Here is a 14,431-nt window from a genome sequence, read left to right as displayed (position 1 = left end):
CAGTGGACTTACAGCTGGAATAAATATAATAAAGTATTCAAAGGGGGAAGAGGGAGAGACTATATAGACAACTCAATGCAGGAGTTCAGAATCTGGTCTGTTGAAGACTCTGACAGTGGAACCTACACCTGCAGAGGACATGGGAGAGACTCTCTGAGCTCAGAGATCAGTGTTGATGTTACACTGACTGTATCAGGTGAGTCTGTGGCTGTTTTTATTTCTCATTTAATATCTTCACATTATTTTTAGGTCCTTTTCTTTAAGGTTTCTTTAATGTTAACTTTCACTTCCCTGTCTAGTAGACACCAATTTATTGGGCAAAAATCAACATTTCTTTTTCAGTAGCATTTGGGTTTTATATTATGTTTGCGCTATAATTGTTGTCTAATAAAGAGTCAGTCTGATTAGAACACAGTGAACATTAAGAAAGAAGGCTCTTAAATCTCACTTAGTGTTGGCTTTGCTATTATCTGATGTATTAGAAGATAAGACACTAACACCTCTGGGGAAATAATACTTGATTCTCTTCTGTTCTGGTGGATATATTTCTAGTTATTAATGTCTTTTATGTCTGTGATTTTATTAATAAACAGGAACATCACATACACTTGACCGCTGCTATCTGATTACAAACTGAATTAATTAGACTTATAACTGTTTCTATGCAACTGCCCAAAATTTGTAACAAATCCTTAGAACATCATACTTAAAAAGGTTTTATATGTCTTTAGAGCTGCTTTTAGCCCCGTGTTAGATACAGTGGCTTAGTACATGACAAGTTAGAGATTAGCCTAAATTTTATTAGTCAAAACAAAAATTCAGATTGAAATATAAACTCTCAAATATATGAACTGACCCTCTAAAGCGAGAAAAAAAAAAATTAAACTCTCAACTATGTTGACATAAAGCATCTGTTAGATACAGTGAATCTACTGCTTATGTTGTAAAGTGTAAAGCAGCTCTGACACCATCATTTCACACCAACAGTAAAACCCAAACCGACTGTGAGAGTGAATCCTCAGAGCTCCGTCTACACTGGAGACACCGTCACTCTGAGCTGTGAGCTGCAGCAGGGGACTGGATGGGATTTTCAATGGTACGAAAATAATCAGCGGTTACTGAATCTGAACAGTGAACAAGTGAACACACTTAAAGTTACAGTCAATAATGCAGGAGAAACAGAATACCGGTGTTGGGCATACAGAAGAAACTACTACAACTACTATGACACAGAGTTCAGTCTTCCTGTCAAGATTACAGTGAGAGGTATTTTATGATTTTTCTTCTATTTCCATCACAGGTTTGTTATAAGGGTCAAGACATAAATGTTGTTAAATTATATTGTAATTCTTGTTTTCGAATTTAATTTGTGCTAAATTTTATTTCTTGTTAATAAAGTGTTCAAGAATTATTGAAATACATATATTTAAAAGTCTTTGTCATCCGTTGGCTTGTGAGATTCACTGCAACTTTTTTTAAATATATTTATATATATATATATATAATCAAAAACAAAATGAATACAATAATTTATTAAAGAAGAGAAAAAATAGATTGTTCAGGAAACTTTATAGCTGCTATAAGTGAGAACAGGAATTTAATTTGCAGACATTACTCAGCACTGTATGTAAATACAATCACAAAAGTGAGTATAACCCTCACATTTCAGCAAGATTTTATTATATCTTCTCAAGAGACAATTGTCATGGTTGAAGCACCTACTTCGTCCTCCGATCGCCACCAGAGGGAACTGTCGGAAATTTTGGAGAGCCCCCCCTCCAAGTGGACATATGCCAGGGGTGAATTACAGCCAAATTAGTCAATAATAGTTTTTCACACTTAATGCTAAAATAATTAAACTTAATGCTAATTAATTCATACAGTAAAATATTTACTTACTAGTACTTAATAATACTTCTTAATATTTTAATACCAAATAATTAATCACACTTTAATACTACTTAATACTATTTGAATTTGAATAATAAGAAAACTTTCCAGACCTGGATGAGAATGAGCAAAACTCTTTATTGGTGCTGATCAGCCACTGCTTGCATTGAGCTCAAGGAGGAAAAAACTTCTAAGTTGAAAGTATCAAAGAAAAACCCAAACAGCGCATCCCCATGCCACCGAAAAAGTTCCCCCCCAAAAAAGCAAGCAAGCAGGAGCAAGAGCACCCCCTCCAAAGGAATTTCCTCAATATATACCCTGGCACCTCCAGGCGCGTCTATACCTTCTTACGTCAATCCACCTGACCTGTCTGGGTTTTTTCCCCTGACTCTACAGAATCACCCCGTGACCCCCTCTCATTTCCCCGAAAACAAGTCTGCCTTTTGTTTTTTTCTGTTGCAGGACTTCTGCCTTATTATTAAAAAACATGCTGCGTTGTCAAAACTGTTGTTAAAATGTGCTCCAGAGAACTTCTTGTACTCTTCCCTGTCACGTATCACACAGAAGACATGTCTCGTGGACCAATCTCCCAATCTCCCTTTATACAATTACAATGAGTGAGTTTTTCTCTATCTTTTTCTGTTTTGTCTGTATATGATTTCCACTGATCATACGCCTATATACGTATACACATACATACACATGAATACGACAACCGTGACATACACAAAAACCTATGTATGAGATATCCACCTATATTAATATCTACATTAATCACATTTCTACATATAAAATGAAAAATGATCAATGATGATACTCTATCACCTACAATCACCTATGGTATAGGAGTTCTGATTTAGGATATGATTATGACATACGACGTTTTATGATCATATGTTAGGATATGGGTTTTTTGATTACAATAACATCTGGTTCAGAATCAACTGAATCAACTGGTTCAGAATCAACTAGTTATATATCAGTGGTATTCGACTTATGATTAAGTCTACTAAATCTGATTAGTAGAAGTGTACTGCCCTATTACTAAGCTAAGCTTTTGTATTTTATAATATTGTTTTGCATATATGGGGAGATCTGTTTATGCTGACTCCTTAAATTTGCTAGACTTGTGATCTCAGTCTGTCTTGTTTGTTCAGACTGGGTCTGCACATGCATTTTATCTTAAGCCTTAGTTCCTCTGTTCTCTCCTAAAGGACAGGTTCCCTTTTTCTTGTTTTTCGCAAATTCTCAGAGTTCTGAGTACTGAGTTTTATAACTTCAATAAACCCAATAAACCACCTTATTTCTGTTAACACTTGTCTCAAGGCATCTAACACTATATATATATACATACATACACATCTGTTATATTATAATCATATAACTCATATAGCTCAACACTATTACAATATAAGGCCTACCCCCATATGTCCTACAACATCAATTGTAATAGTTCATATAATAAGAGCACAAAGATTTTTTCCAACAAAACGTTTTCCTGTGTATTAATAGCTTCCGGACTACACTTCCCATAATCCCTCACTGGGACTGATTATACCGCCACCTGGTTCCAATCATCCACTTCCTATATAAACAAACTTGAACTTGACTTCTTCTTGCCTCGGCTATCATTCTGAGCGTTTCTTGTATTGTTATTTTACGGTTGTTATTTTGGTTTGTATTTCTGCCTTATGATTCTCTGCCGCCTGCCCTGACCCTTTGCCTGTTGTATTGCCCACGATTTCTGTCTACTCTGACGTTAGATTTACTGTTCTCTGAAAATGACTTAAAATACAGACATTATTGTCAAAATAGCTGGAAACAAAAGTGAGTACACCCTAAGTAATAACAGCTGTACATTGTTTAACCATGCAAATCCACATGTATTATTCATCATGTCTTTGTATGCCTAAAAGGACCATACAAATTTGTGAATCTTTTATAAGAGCAGTTAAAATTTTGTTCTTTGAGTACATTTCTCACATAATGTCAACACTGCATGTTGAAAATGGTGCCTCGTGGCAAAGAACACTATGAGGATTTGATATTTAGAATTGTTACTCTCCACAAAGATGGCATGGGCTATAAGAAGATCGGTAACACCCTGAAAATGAGTTACAGTACAGTGGCCAGGGTGATTCCAGCATTGCTTTAGAGGTTGCAGAAAGGGAAGATTGCTTGTCAGTGCTCAGACCATATGCTGCACCCTGCAACAACTCAGTTTGCATGGACATCGTCCCAGAAAGATCTTCTGACGCTGGCTCACAAGGAAGCCTGGAAACAGTTTGCTAAAGACAACTTGTCCAAGAGCATGAATTACTAGAATGGTGTCCAGTGGTCTGATAAGATGAAGATAAACTTGTTTGGCTCAGATGGTATCCAGCATGTGTGGCGATGCCCTGGTGAGTACCAAGAAAATTGTGTCTTGCCTACAGTCAAGCATGGTGGTGGTAGCATCATGGTCTGGGGCTGTATGAGTGCTGCTGGTACTGCTTTATTGAGGGAAACATGGATTACAATATGTACTGTAACATTCTGAAGCAGAAAATGAGCACATAGTCTTCTAACAAAGGATCCTCTTCAAGTTCTTCTACTTAATCTATTGTTTGAATCTTTAGATGAAGGAGTCAGACTTAGACCTACTTGTCTTTTCAGGGTCCTCACAATGGAAGTCCTTGTTTTTATTAAAAGCAGTGTAATACAGATAAATGTGTGTAATATATGTAAAGTAAAATAAAAGAAAATTACAAATAAAATCTCCTTCACATAATAAAACAATATTAGAATAAATAAAAGTAATTAGAATGCAAAGATAGTAACAAACCAAGAAACAGTCTCCAAGTGTATGCCTGCGTTTGTTTTCTGATGCACATAGACAGGCACTGAGCCTGCCTACAATAGAATGCACACTGTGTATATTTCAAGATACTGTAGGTTTAATACACTTTTCCTGCAACATCAGTTGTTGTTCAACAATACACATAGGTCGCAGAAACTCTTCTGATTTATCATTCACTTTATTCAAACACTTAAATTACCATCTATTGTTATCTTACACAGTTACATTTTTAATTAAATAATTAATTTTCTTGCTACTGAGCTGTGGTCACATGTCACTTCTAAGCAAGCATTAGTCATATGCATTTTTTTTTTTTAAACCTGTGATTAAGATATCCGGGTCGCAGTGTTCTTCAGCGAGAGCACAGGATAATCATCCTGTAATAATAATGAGCTCATCTAAGTCAAAGTTTTCTGCAACTGAATCCAATATACATATACATTCTGGTTGTAACAAATCGGTCTCAGTGAGTTCTTGGACCTACAGTTACACTAACATTCGGCACTCAAATACTGTGTTTAAATAGCAAGCGGCCAGAAAAGGACACAACAAAAATTCCACACAACTAGATTGAATACAAATGTATATATTATGACAGCAAATACAAACACCAACTGTTCACCACTTAGCTGCTTGTCTTTAGTTGGTCCTTAGTTAGGCCTCTCTCAGTCCTTGCAGACCCAATGAATAATCCGAAAAAATAGATAAATCCCAAGGTTGAAGAGAAGAACAAAAAAGTAATCCAATTGTCTCTTGAAACTTAGCAGCCGTGAAACTCCACCCTCGTTTCAACTGGAGACCTTGGTCCTAGAGAGAACTTGTAGGGAAGAACCAGCATGCACAACTCCCAAACATTGCCTACTTTATTCTCTAGGCCTTCCTTCCTCTCCGGTGTACTCCTTCAAAATAAAAGTCCCTTCAATTACCCATTATAGGGTTTCAACCTAAAAGTCCCCCAAAATTAACAACATAAATAAAGGATGTTGATATAAGGCATACAAACTCAAAACCAGCTCAAACAAACAATGAACTTATATTAAGGCCTGAAACACAAATAAAATAATATATATGCATTAACAAAACTGTGCCTCTTTTTAACAACCAAAAAGCAAGTATGTGCATAAGATATTGTTTTTGTGGGCCTTAATAATATAGCAAGGATACAGAGTCCCCCCCTCCGCCAGCGGCTACGGAGGGAGAGTTCCCCAGAAGGGTTTTAAATTGACAACGTTCACTGTATCTTCCTCATCATCTGGACAAATCTATTTGATTCGGTAATTTACTGGCCCAAGCTTCATCTTCACACTGGCTGGCCCTGACCACCGCGGGGCTAGTTTAGAGGAGAAATTATCAGAAGCTTTGGAAAGAGGATGAGCCCTCACCCAGACCAGGTCTCCCACTTGAAAATGTACATCTCTCCTGTGGGTATTGTAGTACCTGGCTTGTCGAAGTTGAGCTTTCCTCACAGATCTTTTAACCTCTTCAGCGAGTAGATGTTGCCTTTCAATTATAGAATAGGAAAATTGAGAGGGGTTTGGAGAATAATTAATGAGTCTTTCCAAAGGACCTTGTAGGGGTGTTCCTAAAGTGAGGTGTCTTGTTTGTAGTTTCATATTTGGCATTATTCAGTGCAAATCTGAACTCAGATAGCCACTTGTCCCACTCTCTATGATTTTCTCCCACATAAGAAGCCATCATGATTTTCAGAGTTTTATTGACTAGTTCAGTGAGGTTGGTCTGGGGGTGATAACTCGTAGTTAATTTCTGAGTAACGCCCCAGTTTTTGCACAGATCAACCAAGAGCTGACTAAGAAACTGTGGGCCTCTATCAGACAAGATGTACTTGGGCACGCCCCATCGATTGAAGATTTCATCCTTCAAAATCCGACAGATGCGTGGAGTCTTACTATCTCTTAAAGGGAATAGCTCCACCCACTTTGTAAAATAGTCAACCACTACAAGGAGATAGATGTTGCCCTTCTTACTTTTTGGAAATGGCCCCATGAGATCAATGCCCAGCATGTGACCCGGTTCGTTCACTTCAGTTGATTGAAGAAACCCAAGGGGTTTGGTATTTGAAGGTTTGTATTGTTGACACACAACACACTCTTTCACATGTTGCCACACATCCTTTCGGACATCTGGCCACCAGGCCACCTCCAAGATTTTAAGAAGAGTTTTCATCTTCCCCAGATGAGCGCCTAAGGGGTTGTCGTGGAAATAGCCTAGGAAAGTGGGAGTAAAAGATTTTGGGTCTACCAGCTGATATTTAACACCATCAGCACTTGGAATAATTCGGTAGAGTAAACCCTGCTGGATTTCCCATCTTATTCTATCACTTTTCTCCTCCTTTCCATCCACTTTTCCCATTAATTCCTTTACCTGCTCATCTTGTTCTTGGCCGACCTGTATGTCAGCCAGAGAAGTTGGTAAGTTGAAATTCCATGATGAGGTCTTCGCCACATATGCAGCCAGAACGGCGTTGTCTTCCACAGATCTAGATAGGGCGTCTGGTACCACATTCATTCGGCCCTTTCGATAGTGAACCTGGAACTGAAACCGCTGTAACCTCAAAGTCCACCTAGTAAGTCGGGATGTTGTCTTTGGAGAATTAAAGGCCCATGTCAGTGCTGCATGGTCAGTGTATACCACAAAAGATACACCCTCCAAATAATGGTGCCACTTTTCTACTGCCCACACAACAGCCAGACATTCCTTTTCTGAGGTTGAGTAGTTCAGTTCTGCTCCCCTCAAGCTCCGGGAGGCGAATGCGATCACACGCTCCACGTTATCAATGTTTTGTGAAAGTACAGCTCCAAGTCCTGTAGAACTGGCATCAGTTTGTACTCGAAAAGGATGGCTCAGATCGGGTTGGGCCAGCACAGGGGCTTTCTGCAGGGCTACCTTCAGCCTCTCCATACTCTGCTGACATTTTTCTGTCCATTCCCATGTGACACCTTTTCGCTGCAACTGATACAAAGGGGAAGCCAGCTCTGCAAAATGTGGGATGAATTTGTGGTACCAGCCCACCATGCCTATAAACCTCTGTAGTGACTGAATGTCCTGAGGAACAGGGTAGTTGGTGATAGCACTTGTCTTTTCTGGGTCTACCTCCACCCCTTTTCCTGAAACAACATGGCCCAGGAACTTCAATTCATTCTTAAGGAAATGACATTTCTTCAAATTCAGGGTCAAGTTGGCTTGGTAGAGTCTGGAAAAAACAGCTTCCAGATCTTGAAGGTGCTTCTGCTGAGAAGGAGAGTATACAATAATATCCATCCATCCATCCATTTTCTACCGCTTATCCGGGGCCGGGTCGCGGGGGCAGCAGTCTAAGCAGGGATGCCCAGACTTCCCTCTCCCCAGACACTTCCTCCAGCTCTTCCGGGGGAATACCGAGGCGTTCCCAGGCCAGCCGAGAGACATAGTCCCTCCAGCGTGTCCTAGGTCTTCCCCGGGGCCTCCTCCCGGTTGGACATGCCCGGAATATTTCCCCAGGGAGGCGTCCAGGAGGCATCCGAAACAGATGCCCGAGCCACCTCAGCTGACCCCTCTCAATGTAGAGGAGCAGCGGCTCTACTCTGAGCTCCTCCCGAGTGACTGAGCTCCTCACCCTATCTCTAAGGGTGCGCCCAGCCACTCTGCGGAGGAAACTCATTTCAGCCGCCTGTATCCGGGATCTTGTCCTTTCGGTCATGACCCAAAGCTCATGGCCATAGGTGAGGGTAGGAACGTAGATCGACTGGTAAATAGAGAGCTTCGCCTTGCGGCTCAGCTCTTTCTTCACCACAACAGATCGGTATATCGACCGCATCACTGCGGAAGATACACCGATCCGCCTGTCGACCTCCCGCTCCATCCTTCCCTCACTCGTGAACAGGACCCCAAGATACTTAAACTCCTCCACTTGAGGCAGGAACTCTCCACCAACCTGAAGAGGGCAAGCCACCCTTTTCTGGCTGAGAACCATGGCCTCGGACTTGGAGGTGCTGATTCTCATCCCCGCCGCTTCACACTCGGCTGCAAACCGTCCCAGTGCATGCTGAAGGTCCTGATTTGAAGAAGCCAACAGGACAACATCATCTGCAAAAAGCAGAGACGAAATCCTGTGGTCCCCAAACCTGACTCCCTCCGGCCCCCGACTGCGCCTAGAAATCCTGTCCATATAAATAATGAACAGGACCGGTGACAAAGAGCAGCCCTGCCGGAGTCCAACATGCACCGGGAACAAGTCTGACTTACACCCGGCAATGCGAACCAAACTCCTGCTCCGGTCATATAGGGACCGGACAGCCCTTAACAGAGGGCCCCGGACCCCATACTCCCAGAGCACCCCCCACAGGCCATCACGAGGGACACAGTCAAATGCCTTCTCCAGATCCACAAAACACATGTGAACTGGTTGGGCAAACTCCCATGAACCCTCCAGCAACCTGGCGAGGGTATAGAGATGGTCCAGTGTTCCACGACCAGGACGAAACCCGCATTGTTCCTCCTGAATCCAAGGTTCGACTATCGGCCGAATTCTCCTCTCCAGTACCCTGGCATAGACTTTTCCGGGGAGGCTGAGGAGTGTGATCCCCCTATAGTTGGAACACACCCTCCGGTCCCCCTTCTTAAACAGAGGGACCACCACCCCAGTCTGCCAGTCCAGAGGCACTGTCCCCAACCGCCACGCGATGTTGCAGAGGCGTGTCAGCCAAGACAGCCCCACAACATCCAGAGACTTAAGGTACTCAGGGCGGATCTCATCCACCCCCGGTACCTTGCCACTGAGGAGCTTCTCAACTACCTCAGTGACCTCAGCTTGGGGGATCGACGAGTCCACAACCGAGCCCTCCACCTCTGCTTCCTCAATGGAAGACATGTTGGTGGGGTTGAGGAGATCCTCGAAGTACTCCTTCCACCGTCCGAGGATGTCACCAGTCGAAGTCAGCAGATTCCCACTCCCACTGTAAACAGTGTGAGCAGGGCACTGCTTCCCCCTCCTGAGACGCCGGACGGTTTGCCAGAATTTCTTCGAGGCCAACCGATAGTCCTTCTCCATGGCCTCACCGAACTCCTCCCAGACCCGAGTTTTTGCCTCTGCAACCACCCGGGCTGAAGCTCGCTTGGCCCTCCGGTAACTATCAGCTGCCTCCGGAGTCCCCCGAGCCAACCAGGCTCGATAGGACTCCTTCTTCAGCTTGACGGCATCCCTTACTTCCGGGGTCCACCACCGGGTTCGGGGATTGCCACCACGACAGGCACCGGAGGCCTTACGGCCACAGCTCCGTACGGCTGCATCAACAATGGAGGTGGAGAACATGGTCCACTCGGACTCAATGTCTCCAACCTCCCTCGGGATCTGGTTGAAGCTCTGCCGGAGGTGAGAGTTGAAGATCTCTCTGACAGGAGACTCTGCCAAACGTTCCCAACGGACCCTCACAGTATGTTTGGGTCTGCAAAGTCTGTCCAACTTCCTCCCCTGCCATCGGACCCAACTCACCACCAGGTGGTGATCAGTTGACAGCTCCGCCCCTCTCTTTACCCGAGTGTCCAAGACATACGGCCGGAGGTCAGATGAAACAACCACAAAGTCGATCATCGACTTCCGACCTAGGGTGTCCTGGTGCCATGTGTACTGATGGACACCCTTATGCTTGAACATGGTGTTTGTTATGGATAAACTGTGACTAGCACAGAAGTCCAATAACAGAACACCACTCGGGTTCAGTTCGGGGGGGCCGTTCCTCCCAATCACGCCCCTCCAGGTGTCACTGTCGCTGCCCACGTGAGCGTTGAAGTCCCCCAGTAGAACGACGGAGTCCCCAGTCGGGGCACTTTCTAGCACCCCTTCCAGAGACGCCAAGAAGGTCGGGTACTCTACACTGCCATTTGGCCCATAAGCACAAATAACAGTGAGAGACCTCTTCCCGACCCGAAGGCGCAGGGAAACGACCCTCTCGTTCACCGGGGTGAACTCCAACACATGGCTGCTGAGCTGGGGGGCTATGAGCAAGCCCACACCAGCCCGCCGCCTCTCACCGCGGGCAACTCCAGAGTAGTAGAGAGTCCAGCCTCTCTCGAGGAGTTGGGTTCCAGAGCCCAAGCTGTGCGTGGAGGCGAGCCCAACTATCTCTAGTCGGTATCTCTCAACCTCCCGCACCAGCTCAGGCTCCTTCCCCCCCCAGCGAGGTGACATTCCATGTCCCTAGAGTCAGATTCCATGTCTGGAGATTGGGTCGCCGAGGCTCCCGCCTTCGACTGCCACCCAATCCACATTGCACCAGCCCCTTACGGTTTCTCCTGCAGGTGGTGGGCCCACAGGAGATCGGCCCCACGTCGCTCCTTCGGGCTGAGCCCGGCCGGGCCCCGTGGGGTAAGACCCGGCCACCAGGCGCTCGCATGCGAGCCCCAACCCCGGGCCTGGCTCCAGGGTGGGGCCCCGGTTGCGCCATACCGGGCGACGTCACGGACCTTGTTATTATTTTCTTCATAAAGGGTTTTCGAACCGCTCTTTGTCTGGCCTGTCACCTAGGACCTGTTTGCCTTGGGAGACCCTACCAGGGGCAGAAAGCCCCAGACAACATAGCTTCTAGGATCATTCAGGCACGCAAACCCCTCCACCACAATAAGGTGGCGGTTCAAGGAGGGGTACAATAATATCAATATTCAATATATATACGAAACAGATAGCCCCCCTTAGCTCACCAAGGACCCTTTCCAAGAGACATTGAAATGTAGCCCCTGCATTTTTTAGACCAAACGGCATGGTCAAAAAATGATACATGCCAAACGGAGTAATAAATGCAGTCTTCTCCTGACTATTCTTGTCCATTTGCACCTGCCAGTACCCAGATTTTAAATCCAAGGTGCTGAAATATTTTGCCCCATGCTTAGATTCCAAAATATCATGAATAATAGGCATGGGGTAAGCATCCTGGGGTGTTTTTGCATTTAACTTTCTATAGTCAACACAAACGTAGGCTCTGATCAGGTTTTGGCACAAGGACCACTGGGAAGGCCCAAGAAGATTGTGAGGGCTCAATTATGCCTTCCCGAAGCATCCTGTGAACTTCCTCCCTAATAACATCCTTCTTGAGAGGTGAAACTCGATAGGCTTTGCATCGTATCGGTATGTCATCTGTAGTTATGATCTTGTGGGTGGTCAGGTTTGTCTTCCCTAGCTTGTCTGAACAGACCGAAGGCCAAGCATACAGAAGTCGTTGTACCTCAGGTGGATACCTTAGTATCAGATCATCAATTAAAGTTGGTACTCCAGTAATCAATTGCTTAGGTACTTCAGAGTCCAAGGTTAAAGCCATATACAAGGTGACTACACGTTCTTCATGCGGGCTCCGTGACTGTTTTCCCAGAGGCTGGCTGAGAAAAGGAAATACTCTAGTTCTTCCTTTAATGTATAATTCATAATTATATTCACCCACGTTTACTCGTACACCAGTCTGGCTAAGGAAATCCAGACCTAATATAAGTGGAAAAGCAAGTATGTGCATAAGATATTGTTTTTGTGGGCCTTAATAATGTAGCAAGGCTACAAGGTTATATTAGAAAGTCATACAAAGTTACATAAAAGTAATAAAAGAAAATGCTTCAGAGTTCTCTTGAACTTGCAGTGTCTGATCCGTGATGTCTTCATCTGTAAGGAACATTTTATTTTATATTAATATTTAGGCTCCTCACCTCCTCTATCTTAATCAGGTTTTCATCTATTTTCATTTGATATCTTTTCCTGTCCCTTTATCTATTTTTTCTTATTTTGCGCTTTTCTTTTCTAGCCCGTTTAACCTCACTGTTTCCTTATGGGAATTGAAATATGTTCCTTCATGTTATAATCCTTTGCAACTTCACCCCAGAGCTCATTTTTTTCCAATTCCCTTCAACAAATCTAAAGGTGAAGGTGATGGAGTGATGGCTAAGTATGTCTCCAGACTTGAACCCTATTGGTGCTCAATCCTCAAGCAGAAGGTGGAGAAGCACCATGTGTCTAACATCTAGCAGCTCTTTAATGCCATTTTGGAGGGGTGCAAGATCCCAGCGACATCCTATGCACCTCTGGTGAATTCCATGCCCAGGCAGAATAAGGCAGTGGTTGACAACAATACTACTCAAACAAAATATTGACACTTTAGACACTTTTGATGTGGTCACTAAGGGTGTACTCACATTTGTTGGCAGTTGTTTAGACAGTAATGGCTGTGTGTTGAGTTTTTTTCTATAGTTTTGTCCCTTGAGAACATTAAATAAAATGGTTGCAGAAATGTGAGGGGTGTTCTCACTTTTGTGAGATGAATAAAAATTCAGTTCCTATAACTTCATTCAGTTATAGGAAAATAATTTGTAATTCAGTGATTAAAAAGTAACTCAGCATATTGAATATTTGTATCTATTACCCAGCTCTTAGTCTTTTATAGTTAAACAGAGCTGTGTTAAATTTCAAGAAGTTTCTAAAAATTGTAAGAAATTATAAAAGGTGTGTATTAAGTAAAAATAGAAAAAAATCTTCATCTTGGATTTCCTGTGTAACAGAGAGACCACAGGCAGTACTGAGTGTATCTCCACAGAGCTGGTTGACTGAAAGAGACTCGGTGACTCTAAGCTGTGAGGTTACAGACTCCTCTACAGACTGGACATTCAGCTGGTACACAGTTGTTCCCTACAGAGATGGATTAACTGGAATAAATAATAATCATAGCTATATTGTGTATGTGGAGCTCCTCTCAGACAGCAGCAGAGGATCTGGAGGCAACTACACTCTCAGTCCTGCTGCCCTTAAACACACAGGAGTTTATATGTGCAGAGGAGAGAGAGGAGAACCAGCCTTTTACACACAGTACAGCAATCTACAGCCACTATGGATCACTGGTGAGGAAAATTGTGCTGAAGTGTATAAGATAAAATTATGAATGTAACATCCTGAATGCTAATCCTGTAACATAATACAAACTGTTTTTTGCTTGAAAATAAATACTGCACTTTACTTTTTTCCTTCATTTTCATTATTTTGTTTATTGCCACATTTAAATGGCTCTTTTCTGTTTTAAGGTGAATCTTCTTCAGTCTCTCTGATCATCAATCCCAGCAGAACTCAACACTTTACTAATGACTCTCTCTCACTGAGCTGTGAGGACCAGAGTAAGTCTACTGGATGGACAGTGAGACGATACACACACAGTGAGAGAGTGTTAGATTGTTCACACTGGGGATCAGTTACATGATCTACATGTAACATCAGCTTCCTCTCCACACCCTACACTGGAGTTTACTGGTGTGAGTCTGAATCTGGAGAAAACAGTAATCCTGTCAACATCACAGTGCATGGTGAGTCTTCATGTAGTGTGTTTAATGTTAAAGGAAAAGGGAAATGATTCATTACAGAATATTTAGAACTCACTTGGGAGAAACTGTCCATAAAGTCAAAAACATTTTCTTTAGATTTAGTTGAAACACTTCCAGACTCCACAGGTTTAGAGTATTTTATGTTACATACAGATAAATTAGAGAACTTTTATTTATTATCTACAGACACGTCATAGTGTGTGTATTTCCTTGTTAGTGATTTTCTGTGTTCTAGATGGTGATGTGATCCTAGAGAGTCCTGTCCATCCTGTGACTGAGGGACATCCTCTGACTCTACGCTGTTTATATCACAACTCAAATCCCTCAAACCTCCGAGCTGATTTCTATAAAGATGGATCAGTT

The 14,431-nt window shown here is 43.1% G+C and overlaps 1 protein-coding gene across 1 annotated transcript in view; it reads left to right on the top strand.

Annotated features, from left to right (window-relative positions):
- LOC113633973 (B-cell receptor CD22-like) overlaps positions 1–14,431 on the top strand; it is a 352,956-nt gene that overhangs the window by 297,822 nt on the left and 40,703 nt on the right. The gene's annotated exons all lie outside the window — the stretch shown is intronic.

The sequence above is a fragment of the Tachysurus fulvidraco genome, chromosome 1, assembly GCF_022655615.1.
Source record: "Tachysurus fulvidraco isolate hzauxx_2018 chromosome 1, HZAU_PFXX_2.0, whole genome shotgun sequence".
Lineage (NCBI taxonomy): Eukaryota > Metazoa > Chordata > Actinopteri > Siluriformes > Bagridae > Tachysurus > Tachysurus fulvidraco.
Note: the sequence above shows the minus strand (reverse complement) of the source record. Positions and strands in the feature narration are given on the sequence as shown.